We start from the raw sequence: 15,843 nt of genomic DNA, 5'->3' as shown, positions 1-15,843 counted from the left end.
CTTGATCTTAAAAATGCATAATACCAAGTACTTCATTACTCATGAGGGTAGGTACCAGTTCTGTAGTGTATTGTAGAAAAATGCAACTTCAAGTTGTCTACACTGAGTTTGCTTGACTCTCAGCTGATGGCCTGCATTCTGATGATGCTCACACTACTGCAATTATATGCGCACCTCCTCCTACTGATGCAACTACCCTAGGGTCATTTCTGGGTCTCATTGCCTGGTACAAGTTCGTACTTGCCTATGCAACGCTGGTAGAACCCATGAGAGCCTTCCTTCGAAAAGGAATTTCACTGGACTGTTGCAGCACAAGAAGCTTTGACTGGACTGTTGCAGCACAAGAAGCTTTGATCAAGTCAAATAAAGGCAATAGTGAACAGCCCTGAACTTTCCCACTTCTGCAACCCCAATCGCAGAAAAATACTCATGTGACGCCTCAGACTATGGTGTTGGTGCTGCCTAACTCAGCTTGATGACAAGGGAATAGAGAGAACCATTTCTTTTGCTTCACATTCCTTGTCTGATGCAGAATGGAAATATTCCATTGTGGAGAAGGAAGCATTGGATTGCGTCTAGGCTGTGGAGAAATTGTGAACATGGATGTGGGGAAGGACATTCCTACGACGCACTGACCATCAAGCCCTTACCATACTTCTCATGAGTAAAGGCAATAGTTGAGCTGGTCTACTCATTGCTGGTCTGCACGCCTAATGGAGTTTGACTATGATGTTCAGTAAAGACCTGGCCCGTTGAACAGTGTTGTAAACAAACAGTGTTTGTAAAAATTGCCACTTCCTGACACCATGATGATCCAGACTTACAAGCATACTTTCCAGTCCATTATGAGCTTGCCATAATTGATGGATGCATTGTTAGAGGTACACATCACCACTTGGTGCCAGAGACTGAAAACAAATCATAGCCCTTGCCCGTGAATTGCATCAAGACATAGTCGACCAAGGAAGACTAAGGCAACTTGGACAAGATGGACAGCCAGACAGAACCTTTGATATGGGACTTTCCTACCTGCAGACAGAATGACAAATCTGGCTGCACCCCTCAGACCTGTTGAGCTGCCATCTTCTGCATGGGAAAAGGTTTCCATTGATATTGTAGAACCATTTGAGACCACACCAGCAGACTGCAGGTATGCAATAACCCCTGTGGACTATTTCAGAACTGTGGCCAGAAGTTGACTTCCCATCCCGAGTCGACACAGCTGCTGTCATACTGTTTCTGACAACTGTTTTCTTTCGAGAAGGAAATCCAAAAGAGCTAGTCTCAGACAATGAACCGTGAGTTAAACAGGGTCCTGAAAGACTGCTTGCAAACAGCTTCAATCCAAGGAGAGCCTTGGGAGGCATTCACTCAAACATTCCTGATGAATTACAGAAGTACTCCTCATGTTGTGATGTTAAGAGATGAACACCTTGTTCTCTGCTTGGTTATTTTATTGTTATATGTACATAACACCTATGTGGTTTAAACCATATTTAAAAGGTGTGTTTGAACATTACTTGCCATTCACTTCAGTTTCTTCTGTAAACATGTACTTTATCACTTTCCAACTGGATTCCTGAACATTAAAATTTTACAAGTAGGCCAAACCATTGACTACCATGTTGAGGCAGCTTCCAGTAGCCTGAGCTTTTTACCAGAATTAATCCAGTCCCTCAGCTTTCTCATCATAATCCACACGTTCCAAATCCTTATGGATCTAGATTATCAAACTAATAGCTAACCCCTGGCCCACGTGCCTAAAGGGCCAGTACAACATTAATTAGTACCAGTGGGTAATGTTTAATTGAAATAGCACTGTAAAAAATGAAGAGATAGTATAATTTTTGTAGTTTGTTTTAGAAGACTTAAGACAACCAGAGTGGATTTACATGGTGACATTTCCACAACTAGACAAGGAGTTATAAAAACAGGATTCTGCTGGGTTGTTCTATGCTGTACTCATCTAGTCAATGTTGTTACAGTAACTCCATAAATATGAAAATAAGAATATTAACCCAGGGTTAATTCTTGAACCCTATCTATTCAGGATTCAAACAAACATCGAACAAGATAACCTAGGATTTTATTATAATAACCCTGGGTTAACCCTGTCTCCCTGTTTCATACTCTCTCACTAGCAAGGTGTCATCCTCGATGTCATAATAAAGCAGTGTGTCACCAGCCAAACATCTGTCAGTGTCGTCCAGGCTTCCACGGCCATCGCTGTGAACATGCTAGTGTCAACCCTACCCATAGCACCTGGTTTGAAGCACAGCCTGGACCCATCACACCCACATCTGTAATAATGTTTGCAGTCACAGCACTAACCACCACCACCACACCGGAGTCAGCAACCACAAACCAGAACCTCTCCATGTCCCACTCAGATCAAGCTTCCAGAGATGCCAGTGCAGAAGTCAGAAAGACATACTCATTACACTGGCAGCCACTCAGGTGGGTTATCGCCTCATAACATTGAAGTATGTTTTCAGTATGTTAAACTGAAAATCATATTTGAAGCTAAAACAAGGGGTTATTTTTTAAACTAAATGCTATTTTACTACTTACTGCATACTGTACAATGTTTACTGTCTTCTAATTTTTATCTTTACCCCTTATTATTTATCCTTTACTCTTTAATCTTTACTCCGTTTTGTTTTCTGTACTTATTACTCTTTACTATTTCTTCTTTACTATTTATTTTGTATTGTTTTATTTTTAACCTTTTGCTCTTTATTGTAAAATTTTTACTCCTTATTCTTTACTGTTTATTTTTTCTCTGTTATTTACTTTTTATTCTTTACTCTTCTTTACTCTTATTTATTATTTACTCTTTATTATTTATTCTTTGTTCTTTTCTCTTTATTATTCACGATTTTCTTTATGTTCTTTTTACGTTTTTTTTTTCTTTATTTCATCTTTTCTCGTATTCTTTGTTCTTTGTACTGTATACTTTCCCTTAGGTCTTCACAATATTTCCACAGGAAAATAAGTAAATGAAATACCAAAACAAATGATAATAATAATAATAATAATAATAATAATAATAATAATAATAATGAACAACAACAGGAAAGTAATATACACAGCAAATAAAAAAACTGTCTATTTCAGACCACATCTTTAAATTTTTTTTACGTTTTTTAAAAAGTACAGTATGTGCTTTTAATTTGCTGGAGAAAGCAAGTTGTCTTGAAGTTTTGGCAGATGACCATGCTCAATTGACGAATGAGTGACACACTGTGTGTATTAATATGAGTTTCCTACAGGGGGCAATCTAATACTTAAAATTAAATATAGTAAACATAAGCACTAGTATGCTCTCTTTTATTTCCCCCACCCTTCCTCCTTTGATCTACTAGGTGGGATATTTTCATAAACTGAGCGCTCCTTGAAGCACTCTAATGTTTATGTTTAGAATTATAATTCCATTTATTGGGTAAACAACTGTAGTAATTATAAAATAATGTTAAGTATGTTTTGTCTCTTCATACTGAGACCTTAAGTAACCCTTATCTGCTCCGTCCACTTCAAACCTGAAATGAAAAATAGAGCTATCATTAATCTTACCTTATGTTTAGCCAAGGCAGGATAATTTGGACTGTTCAGCCTTAAAACAGCATATTTTGGTTGGCACACCACATAGGCAGATGCTGCTTTTAAAATCTTTCATATTGTATTCTGATGACAGAAGATGCCGCAGAACAAAAGATTAGATCAGATCTCTTCAAAGATTGGAAAAGTATTCTGATTGGAGGGCCAATACCATAAAGTTAAAGTGTCTTGTTCCTTGGAGGTCTCTGATCAGAGTTTTGATATCCAAGATGGAATGTCTCACTCTCTAAATGAGATAGAAATTAAGATAGAAAGAGTATTGGGGCTCATGGTTAAGAATTGTCCAGCTAGATCTGGTCTTTCCATTCTCAGTTGCAGCATTAAAAACAAAAAAATACATTCATGACAAACAAGAACGTCTAGTTTATTCAAGTGTATTTTTTCAGTGTTTAATATGAAAGTCATTTTCTTTATAGCCACATACCTTAAAGTCTTATTCCTCAAAAAAGATACTGAAAATGTACAACTTTAATGCCCAGGAAATCACATGGCAAAAATATGACGTTAACAGTATTTTTGTGTGGAGAGTAGATTTTGCAAAAACTTTTCTAAATACACTGCGTGCACAATTATTAGGCAAATTGTATTCCTCAGGATTCATTTTATTGTTGTACAAGCACAATGCTCTCAGTCAATCCAAAATGTTATTGAATCTCATACCCGAATGTTTAACAAAGAAAAAGTGAGTTTTCTCTTTCTCAGGGGAATATATAAGTGTGCACAATTATTAGGCTTCACTAAATTATAAAAATAAATTCTCCCAAATTCAATTGTTTATTCTACATTTTTAGATAAGTAACACAAAATGAGTTTTTGGCCTTTTCAAAAATATTCAGTGACCAATATAGCCACCCTTCTTTTCAACAATTGCCATGAGCCTTCCATCCATGGAGTCTGTCAGTTTCTTGATCTGTTCACAATCAACTTTCAGTGAAGCAGCAACCACAACTTCCCAAATGCTGTCCAAAGAGTTGTCTTCTATTGTCTTCCCTCACTGTAAATCTCACATTTGAGGAGGGCCCACAAGATCTCTGTAGGATTTAAGTCAGGTGAGAAAGGGGCCCAAGTCATTATTTGGGCATCTTTGAGGACCTTGCTGGCTAGCCAAGCAGTGGAGTACTTGGATGCATGTGATGGAGCATTGTCCTGCATGTGTCCATTAGTGATCCAGACACAGACCATCCATCTGGTCCATCAAGAGTCACTCATTTCATCTGTCCATAAAACCTAAAAAATATCTGCCTTCATGTATTTCTTTGCCCAATCTTGACAAGCTTCAACTTGTGAATATATTCAGTGGTGGTCGTGTTTCAGCCTTCTTGACCTTGGCCATGTCTCTGAGTACTTGACACCTTGTACTTCTGGACACTCCAGGTAGGTTGCAGTTCTGGAATATGGTAGCATTGGTGGAGAATGGGTTCCTAGTAGCTTCACGTTTAAATCTTCTCAAGTCTTTGGTAGTGAATTTGCACCTTTTCTTCTCCATGCATTTTTTTGCACCCCTGTTGACTATTCTCAACAAAATGTTTGATTGTCCGGTGGTCACGCCTCAATGGTTTAGCTATTTCAAGAGTGTTGCATCCTTCTGAAAGGCAATATTGAACTTTTCAGTGTCAGATAAATCGTTTTTTGGCCCATTTTACCTGAGGTAATGAAGCTGCCTAATAATTATGCGCACTTTGATATAAGGTGTTAGTCACTTTCGCCACACCCTCACTCATTACACAAATACGTGCCACCTGAAAATGATTAAATCCAATAAGCATTCAAGTTTATATGGTTTGGAGTTGGAAAATGTGCATGGAAATAATGACAAGATCAGAATACTCACTTGCCTAATAATTGGGCACACTGTGTAAAAACTTTTAAACTAGGTATTCAAAACAAACACACAAAACCACTGCTAGAGCATTTGTGTAATTGGACTTTTGACTTAAAACCTTTTCGTTTCTGATAGAAAGTGTCACGGTCCGGTCACCTTGCCTGTTGGGGTTCTGCCTGACAGGACTGTGGTAGTATCGGCCTGCCTCAGTGTTTTGTGTACCCACTTTGTGTGAGCGCATGGGTCCAGTTGTTTGGGAACGCCATGAGCATATTACTGCTGTGCGCTCTCTGGTGATGTCATAGTCCTGTCAATCTGTCAGGTTGGGATTTGTCTGATGAGGACCATGACATCCTCATCCCCTGTCTGTCTGTTGTTTTGAAGAAGAACTTTGTGTTGTAAATAAATCCTATTGAACTGTTTTCTCTACTCTTGTGTCCTGTCTCTCACCCACCCTGACAGATAGCCCTCGTTTCAGCTTACCTCTGTCACAACTATCCTGGGTTTCCCCTACTAAAACTAAAACGTTGGGTTTGTTTCTCATTTTGAGAGATGAACTTGCTGTAGATCAGACCCACTCAGACTCTGCCATGACCTCAGACAATGTTGAGCGTGTCTTTTACTGATGTAAACTTGGAAAGGAAATTCCTTGCCTTGTAAAACAGTTCTCTTACAATAGACAATTGAAAGGCTCCATTTATGGGTCCTCTTCGGTGATCTATGTTACATACTCAACCCACACTGACAGCCTGCAATTTCCCAATCATTTACCATTTTTTAAAATATATTTTAGCCTTTATTACTGTGGCATTATGTAGGAATTACATTTTGTACAAAGGTTAAAATAACCTTTTAGGGCTGTCAATAGATAGAAACTACTTACAGATTAAGTTGACAACTTATCATAATTTATTTAATGATTGTATTTGTTTAGTTCCTATTTATTGATTGATTTATTTATTTATTTTAGCCTTACTGATTGGGCTGTGGAGACTAAAAGACTAAAAAGGTTTGGGAAACACTGGTTTAGGGGATTTTCCAATAAAATAAATGAGAATGAATGCTAGTGTACCCCAAAGACAAAAATTTGACATGGTGCTGTTGTTGACAACCCAAATGGAATGTTGCACTTGGAAGAACTCTACTTGGGATTCAGAGCACACATGATCAAATAATTTGAGAATTGCATGGTCCTGAAGGAGATTCAGAATCGTTCTGATGCTAAAATTGATTTTCTCCCTTTTGATTCACAGAGTTGGGATCTATGGTTTATTTGTGAAAAATTGAGGATTTACTGTCATTATGTTTCATTTTGCTGAAGCTCAGCGCAAATATTGGAGTCCCTCAGGACTGTGTATTAGGACCTGGCAGTTGTCTTATGTCATGATTTTCTGGTAACGGGGCCTCCCTCAAATCGTCTCCTGTGGCTTTGAGGTGTGTGTTTATACAGAGTGAATGTGTGTGTGTGACACTGACTGTTGTAGCATGGTTGCGTGTGAAATAGGAATGACCATATGCGTGTTTTACAGGCTGTTTGCTATGGACCAACGCACTCACCAGCTTGTTTTTAAAGTGTGCATTCAGGAAAATGAGCTCATGTTATGGTGAGCAATAGCACTGAGCTGTTTAATACAGGATACGATTATTTCATGATGGCGTGTGTGTACCTGTTCCTATTAAATTTGTTTGTGTATACATATTCAAACCTTATGTCATTTGTAATTTCAAACCACTCCCTGTCATATTTCACTAAAATGCTGTCATATGTCGGGCTGTGGGTTTGGAGCAGATTTGCAACATTTGGTTCAACTTTGGCATTCAGTTGTCCAGGAAACCACTGCAATGCAAGGAGAAAATTGCTCCTTTCTCCACTGTGTTTGCACTCTGGTGGTATTCAATTAATTGTGCTATTGGACCGTTAAATCATGTAAATGTTTTATTCAACGCAGAAATTTCAGACTACTTTAATATGTTGAGAACTTTAGAAGGCTCTATTTTCAATTTACTACTGAAAATTATGAATCAGAATTGTTCATCCCAAATGTAATCTTATTAGTTGATTCCCATTTATGTTGATAGTGTTCAGGTGTGTTGCTGTCGCTGCTTTCATCTGAAGCATTGCCATTTTATTCCTGCATTTTATAAGGCTTTCTCAGTGGATCAAGCAAATATAAGTTTTCATATTAGGTTTATTTGTATTTCAGTTTAAAGGAGACCCAGTCAGTCCTGTTGAAAAGAGCGCTGTCCAGTGGAACCGGTGGAGAAAAGATCACAAGTGTTATACTGAAATACATTGAATCAGTGCGAAGCAGACTGGAGTCTTCCTCCTCAGACTCGGCAACAAAACTCTCCAGTACAAAGACATTCCACACTCAACACGGCCAGTACACCCTTATTTACACAGCAGGTCAGTCCAAACCAACGGCACTAACATCTATACAGTATACCTAACCTCATATACCTCTCAAAAGTAAAGGAAAAATAACAAATGAGATTTGTGATTTCTTTAATGTTTGAGTCATTTTTCCTAGACAGCAATGAGTTAAATGGAGAACAAAAAAATTGCCTGTTTCTCAGATTTGAGAAAAGATCTCAGTAATCCCACATGTTATGTCTAGAATTTTAACAGAGATCTCAACAATGTCTCACACTGTGCTCACCCTTACAAAAATATCGTACTTGCCAGAAATACGCCACTGATTATTTTTTCATGCAATTGCCAAAGGTTTGCTGCAGGTTCTCCCCTGCTGGTGAAAAGCTGCAAACTTCTATACAAACATTTGCGGTCAGTCACAAGCAAGTTGAGAACTCCACTCAGAACTCATTTAGTCTCCTGAGCTATCAATGAGCAACCTCTGAGCAATAAGAAATTTCTTGTGGTCAACAAACAAACATCTTTCAGCCTTTTAAAAATAAACAGAGCTTTTTAGAGTCTATCACATACATAATTTTGATAAATGACATGATACATGATACATTTGTGAAGTTTGAAAGGGTAGAATACATTTTCTGTAGCATTAGCATTGTTAGCATAACATGTAGCATGCTAATGTTACAGAACATTGCTTCTATCCTTTCATACCTTACAAATAAAACAGTATTTGAAAAACCCTTTGTACATTTAAAGGTTTAAGGTCTATCTCTGTAAACATGTTAACCTTTTACTTTGCAAGTGGCAGAAATGAGGCAGGCCTGAGTGGAGAATATCTTAATAATATCGTAAATAATTTGGTCTGTTTCCTGATTTTAAAACTTTTGAGCTATGATAAGGTTTATCTCCCTCTAGATTCGGCTAGTTTGGATTGAGACAGTCCCCGATACAACATTGTAGCATATTCCTGCAATTGTTTAGCTTGGCCCAGAGGTTACAGTGCAGTAATTACACAGGAGATGGATGTGGTGTTTTGCTAATAGGAACCCCTGCGTCTCCATAACCTCATAACATGCTGGAATGGACCTCTGTGGCAACAGATTGGAAGTGTGGGGAGACTGACCTCTTTTTCGCTCACAAACACAGACACATTGTAAGACACATGGCTTCTGTTGCTTATCTCCAAATGTAATCCCTTGAATATTAATCCATTGATGATAAGTAAAGCCTTAGGGAGATGATAATTTGAGTGGCATGTTACTGCAATTTTGGACCAGCAGATATTTGTTATAGGAAATTCATGGAATTTACAAAAAAATTACCCATTCATTTGTTATAAAGCAGTTTAATTTAATGAATTCCAGTTTACTCTATAGCATACACATATTTCCCAAAGGTCATTCTTAAAGGAATAGTTCACCCATTCACCATTTACTCACCTTTACATCGTTTCAAACCTATATCATTTTCCTTTCTCTTTGGAACACAAAAGTAGATGTTTATTAATGTTATACATTGAAAATGAATGGTGACCAGGGGCTGCCAAGGCAAAAGCACTATTAAAGCACAATAATAGTAGTTTATATGATGTAACATTATGATAGTCTTTGCATGGCAGATATTGAAATCTTCCCTTCCACCATAGCTCTTGAAATTTTGCACATCTCAATGCGTTACAAGATACACAATAATCTATCAAACCTGGTGCAATATGTCTTGGCATGCCATATTTGAAATACACAAATAATAATGAGATTCAAGAGCTGTAATGGAGGGCGAGATCTTCAGTGACTACTCTTATGGTGTTTGGAGCTTGAAATAGCATTGCATTCATATTTTTCAAATATTCATCTATGTCCCACTGAAAAAATAACTGCATAATAGTTTGGAACGACATGAGGGTATGTAAACAATGACAGATTCTTCATTTTTGTGTGATATTGTTTTATGACCAGTCATGGGCCTTTAAATTCAGTGCCAAAATTTAAACAACCCTTTAGGCCATATGCCCCCCCGCCCCCTTCCCCTGCACATTTACTTTAAACATTAGTAGTACACTTTCTGTGGTCATAAATTGTAACCGCTTATGGCCTGTTGAAATTAAATGAGGTATGTCATCTCACGTGGAAAAAGGAGAGATTTCCCGGAAACCGGATACCTCTAAATCCGACACTTAATGCTGGCTGCAAAGACAGAATCCAAGTTTCCACGTCGGGTGTGTTTGTAACGTGGTGAGGAGTCACAGAATCTCAGCATTCCAGTGGATGAGGCAACTACTTTTTCCTTATTGACCTATTTCAGCGATGATGAATGAAATGGCACACTTTATAAATATTTACACTCATGTGATGATTAGCTGAATTCCACTGGTGTTATAAGTCAATAAGATGACAACAGATTGAAGTTTAACCGCAGTGATACTGCTGAAGTTGGACTTGATAAAAACATTAGAGCTCTGTTTATGGCGTCAGGATTGTTACACAATAGTTTGACCCTTAAGTGCTTTATCAAGCTTTTATTGTCCAGTTTGTTTTGCCAAATATGAATGCTTGTGTAAGATACTGTTGATAGTGGATTTTGATAAGCTTAAGATAAATGTTATATTTCCTTCAGTGTCTGCGCTCTGATGTGACCTGTATTTCTCCGTTTCTATCTACATTCAGAGGACACAACCCACTAATTTCCTGAGCACTTTATGTATTTAATGTACTCTATGTAATGTATATTACAATGCCCATAAATCACTTGAATCACTGGATGTTTTTGGCACCATTCTGCTCTATGAGACTGATGTGTGTGAAAATCCCTGGAGATCAGCAGTTACAGAACTACTCAAACCAGCCTGTCTGGCACCAACAATAATGCCACACTCTAAATCACTGACATCACATTTTCCCTATTTTGATGGTTGATGTGAACATTATCTGAAGCTTCTGACTCGTATCTGCACAATTTTAGGCATGGCACTGCAGCCACACGATTGGCTGATTAGACAATCGAAGGAATAAGTGGGTAAACATGTGTTCTTAATAAAGCGCTCCGTGAGTGTAGATGTTGTTTAGGTAATGCATAGTAAAAATCAGGCATTGTTATACATGGTTATATGGGGAGGAGACAGGGAGGGGAATAAAGCATGTGCATGTATGCAAAATCTTCCACTAACTGGGATTTATAAATGGGAGTTTGAGCAGGTTCTGGTGCACTTACGGTTTTATAAACCTTACAAATGAAGTGCTTTTCGCTATTTACGCATATGCCACATTATAGTGTAAAACATGCAAGTCTTAATACATGACCACTAGCCACCAGATTTTATAAACAATATCCCATCAATTATTCAACTGGACTTAGAATCACTCATTACACATCCTTTAACGTGAGAATTGATATGCAATAGAATAGATAACAATTTTGTTTATCTTTCAAATAGATGGGAAGCATTATGGATTATCTATCAATATTTAACAATTTGTAATTTTTTTTAGATAAGTGCAACCTCAATGCATGTGGCATCGTTATTCAACGATTTTGAGACTCATTGGGATTCTAGGTATAAATGCAATCCAGCTAAAAAATGTTTAGATACTTTCTGGATGCAAAACGCATGTTAAATGGTTAGTTCACCTAAAAATAATTGACTCACTTTCATGCCATCCCAGATTACAAAGATTTTTAAAAGAATATCTCAGCTCTGTATGTCGGTAAAATGCAAGTGAATTTTCATTTTTGGGTTAAATTTATCTTTAATTTTAGAGGGTGTCTTTGCATCTCAGTAGATGGGAGTGTCTAAAACAGTGCCCTTTTCGATAATAAGTATAACTTTAAATACTTTTTTCATTGCATTAGACAGCGAAATATCAATCCAATTGCCATCAGTAAAGCAAACGATGTTAGACCAGTGTTTCCCTTATATGTATTTTGCAGTGGCACTGCACCACTGCTGAAATATGAGCGCCACTGTTGGGATTTCACATGGTTCATTTAATATTCTTGATGCAACATAACCCTTGCCAATCCCAGTCAGCTGTGCGTTTTGTACACTGTGAAAGAAACCATGCCACACACACATGCACACACAAATACACACACACATACAGTGACATCACCGCATAACACACATGTCAAATTCGCTTCAATTCACGTGGCCTGCAAGCTCATTTCTGAAACGTAGGATCACAGGGGATTGTAACGTTTAGTGAACAATCAGTTAGCATGTTTCTCGTGAATATTACTGAGCTTTCCCCTGACATCTGTATGTTTTGGATCGCTTTTTGCTCGCTTCAGAAGTGGAATGGACAGTGCTACACGGGTCTTCCACTGAGGAAGAACCATGGTGCATTTTCATAAATATGGACCATCAGTTTTCCATCTGTGTAAAATCTGTACTCTTATAATGCTCTCTGATTGTAGGAAAATGTAAGTTATTTTTTTTGCCTTCAGAAATTCCAAGACATTGCTGAGTTTTATCAGTAGGAGCCTGATGAAAGAATCTGTAAAGAAGACCCAACTTAGTCACACTGTCAGAATATTTCAATTTAGCCCTATACACATTAGGTGTTACTGTTGTTAATATCATAATTTTCATCTACATCCCAACCTCAAGATCAACGCTGTACTATCAAATGTGCATTTAAATGCACATAACGTAATTTTTTGGTAATTGCATTGGTGCTATTAAAAAAAGGTGCTGGTGCCACATTTTCAACGGGCCCTTTGAGGGCACAAATAAACCCTAATGCGGCCCATGCTGAAATTGAGTTTGCCACCCCTGTTTTAAGCTATTCTTTGAACTACATGTGTTAATAGAAGTCCGCTGTTGCAGGCTTGTGGATGCACACACAACAGCAGTGCTGCTGAAAAAAATCCTAAGGAAACACTGTAGACCATTGGTCAGAACTAACTTCACTTTACTTACCCAACCCAGAACTGGTCCCAGTATGAAGTCAGTTCATCTCAAGTTCACACAGGTATTAGTAACCACAGGTGTAGTTCATCACATTAAATATAGACACATTCCACCAAATTTGACAACCAGAGTGTGTGATACTTTTTGTCTTAATTTTGAACAGTATATCTATTGTTTAATCTTAAAACCTAACAAACCTTTAGTGAAATATATTTCTTGAAAAGTACACCTGGATTGATATTTGTTATCTAATGCAATTGCATCCATTAGAAGTGTGTTGTAATGCCTAAATAGTTTTTGAGGCAACTGTATTTGCAAGATGACCAGACTGTATACATAATTTTCCAAACAACAAGACTGTTACCCCACCCCCTCTCTGGAAGCACACTATATTAGAATCTGTTATTGTTTGAGCCAGAGCAACAACACTCGTTGCTGTGGTGATGCATGTTTTGCTGCCTCATTAATATGTAAAATATGAGATCATTACACAGTTTAACAGCCCCTCCTACATGACTAAGTGACTTTGCTGTCCAATCATAACATCTGGTCTGCATTGTTTAATAACTTTGTTACATTTTTAATAATGTAAAAGTGAAGTGTCACCACATGAACAGTGGTCTGCATTATTATTGTTTTGCACCATACACTAGATCAGTGGAAAAAATTATAATAATGTATTATAATAAATACAAGTGTTGTTTTGGATATAAAGTATTTTATAAAATCCCCGGACTACAAGATATCACTGCAGGACCACAGCGGGGGTCAGTTAGGGTAAAATGATCCATAGATCACACAGAGGCGAGCAGGGTTACATCCTCCATGGTAGCATTTCTAATTTATCGTCCCACCAGGCCTGATTCAGCCAGCTGCAGGATGTTGCAGTGCAGTGACTCTCAGTCAGTGTTCTTGACTATAGGTGTGGGGGAGAAATGTGTTCCTCTACCAAATAGAGTTTCTGTCTCCCTGAGGCTCCCGCACAGAAAGCAGGACCATTTGTTCTAGATCAGGTCAGGCTGAGATGGAATAATTTTCGCCAAAAATTCACCCATTTAACCCAACAGTATTATTGCTCAGATAAAATTGTTTAGAGTTCTCAGTTATGTTTAATTTAAGTATCAATTTGATCTCAGATGTTTCTACTAAAATTCCTTTTGGAGAAAAGTAGAAACAAATGTGTTGAAATACTGTGTGGTATGAGTATAGTGCTATAAAATATGAATGTGGACAGTGTGGCTTATAGAATTTGGTCTTGGAAGAATTTGAAAAGATTTCAAACTAAATTCTCTGATTGCAGACTTTGTTATCGTGACAAATCTGAGCAGCGTTTGAAATTTCTTCTGAAACTCTTGAAGAAAGATTTGTGAGGTTACTAGGGCCTTTTTCTCAGTAGAAAAAAAATCTGATGGAAATTAAACCAAACGTTTCAGACCTACTTTATATTAAGTGTCTTTAACTTTTATTAAGCACTTGATACAATGCACTTTTTTAATGTACATGCATATTGTTGCATTGCAATTCAATTTAAAGTACTTCAATTTAATTAAATTTGTACTAACACTGTTGATAAACGATATGCATAAAGTACAAAGTATCTTGTTTTATGAGGACTAATTCATTGTTAACTTTGTTTGGCTCCAGACACTTAATTGGCTTACCCTAAACCATCATCATGGTGTAGAAATGTCTTAAACTTTTCAGCTTGAATGCAGTCTGTCGAATGTATCGGGTGAGAGATGAGGCCTGTCTCAGATCTTTTAAATAATTAGCTGCAGCTTTAAAGACCCAAAATGAAAATATCATCATGTAAGTTACCGTCATGTCGTTCCAAACCCATTTGACCTCTTTTCTGACATGCTGTATAACGAGAGTGAATGGGGACACATGCTGTTAATCACCAAAATGACAAAGAAAGCACAATAAAGTATCACAACAGTGGTCCAAACAATTGGAGGTTAATGGATAGTGATTTTTGCAGATACTACTGCTAACTACTGTGGTGGAAAAGTCAGATAACCGATTTATCGGGCGATATATATTTTTTAAATGATTAATAGAAGGGTATAGAAATATACATTTTCTTAGTCTGTCCTTATTTTGATGGGCACAAACATAGTCCAAAATGAATAAAATCTTAAATGCAGTTTATTGTGCAACCAAAATCCCAATAATGACCAGAAAAAAAATTTATATTTGGTGTATAATGCTGGATTTTTAAATACAAACAAGCCTGAAATACACCAGGGACTCTTATATTTTAATGACAGATACTTCGCTCCATTACAATGCTCTAATGTATATGTTAGGGGTGTCATAAAATATTGATATATTGATCGGCACTTTATGTGATCGATATATATTTTTAGGCATCGATATACTGTATTAAAATTAGTCAACATTTAAATTAGAAGCCCAATTGATATGCTTTCCATTTGACTCAGTTGGCCTATTTAACAGTCTGGCGTAATAGCGTTGGGAGACCATAAGAGGACGATATACCATTTACTGAAGACTGTCACGATCACGCACTCACACCATTTGCTGAAGACGGTCGTGGTCACGATCATGCACTCTCTCTCACACACACACACACACACACAGACACAGACAGGATGAGCTGAAGCTGGAAGTCCAAAGTTACAAATGTTTTTACTTCTTCAAGAAAGAACAACGTGACGTTGATGAGTTTGCAGGTTAGTGAAACTGGTGTAACTGCATGACTTTTATTATGCAATTGCTCTGTATGTAGCCATGATCAGGTCTGTCAAACCACAAAAATACATACTTGTTACTGAAAATACTTGTGTAGGCTCTTTGATAGAAATAAATACACAATATATCATTCAGTGATGTAAAAAATAATCTTTGTCCTTTTGATAATGATTTGTGTTGAATTGATACAATGTACTTATTATGTATGTGTTGTTGCATTGTACTTACATTTAAAGTACCTGCATTTAATTACATGTGTAGTTACACTGTTAACCTTACTTCTAACCCTAAACCTAACTCTTACCCTAAAATTAACTCTAACCCCAATCTTAACCCTACTCATAAACATACCCATATCTTAACCTCAGTAGCAGCAAATTTAATTTCGTGTGAGAATTTTGCAGAACTACA

The sequence above is a fragment of the Xyrauchen texanus genome, chromosome 21 (assembly GCF_025860055.1).
Source record: "Xyrauchen texanus isolate HMW12.3.18 chromosome 21, RBS_HiC_50CHRs, whole genome shotgun sequence".
NCBI lineage: Eukaryota > Metazoa > Chordata > Actinopteri > Cypriniformes > Catostomidae > Xyrauchen > Xyrauchen texanus.
This window is presented reverse-complemented; position numbering follows the sequence as displayed.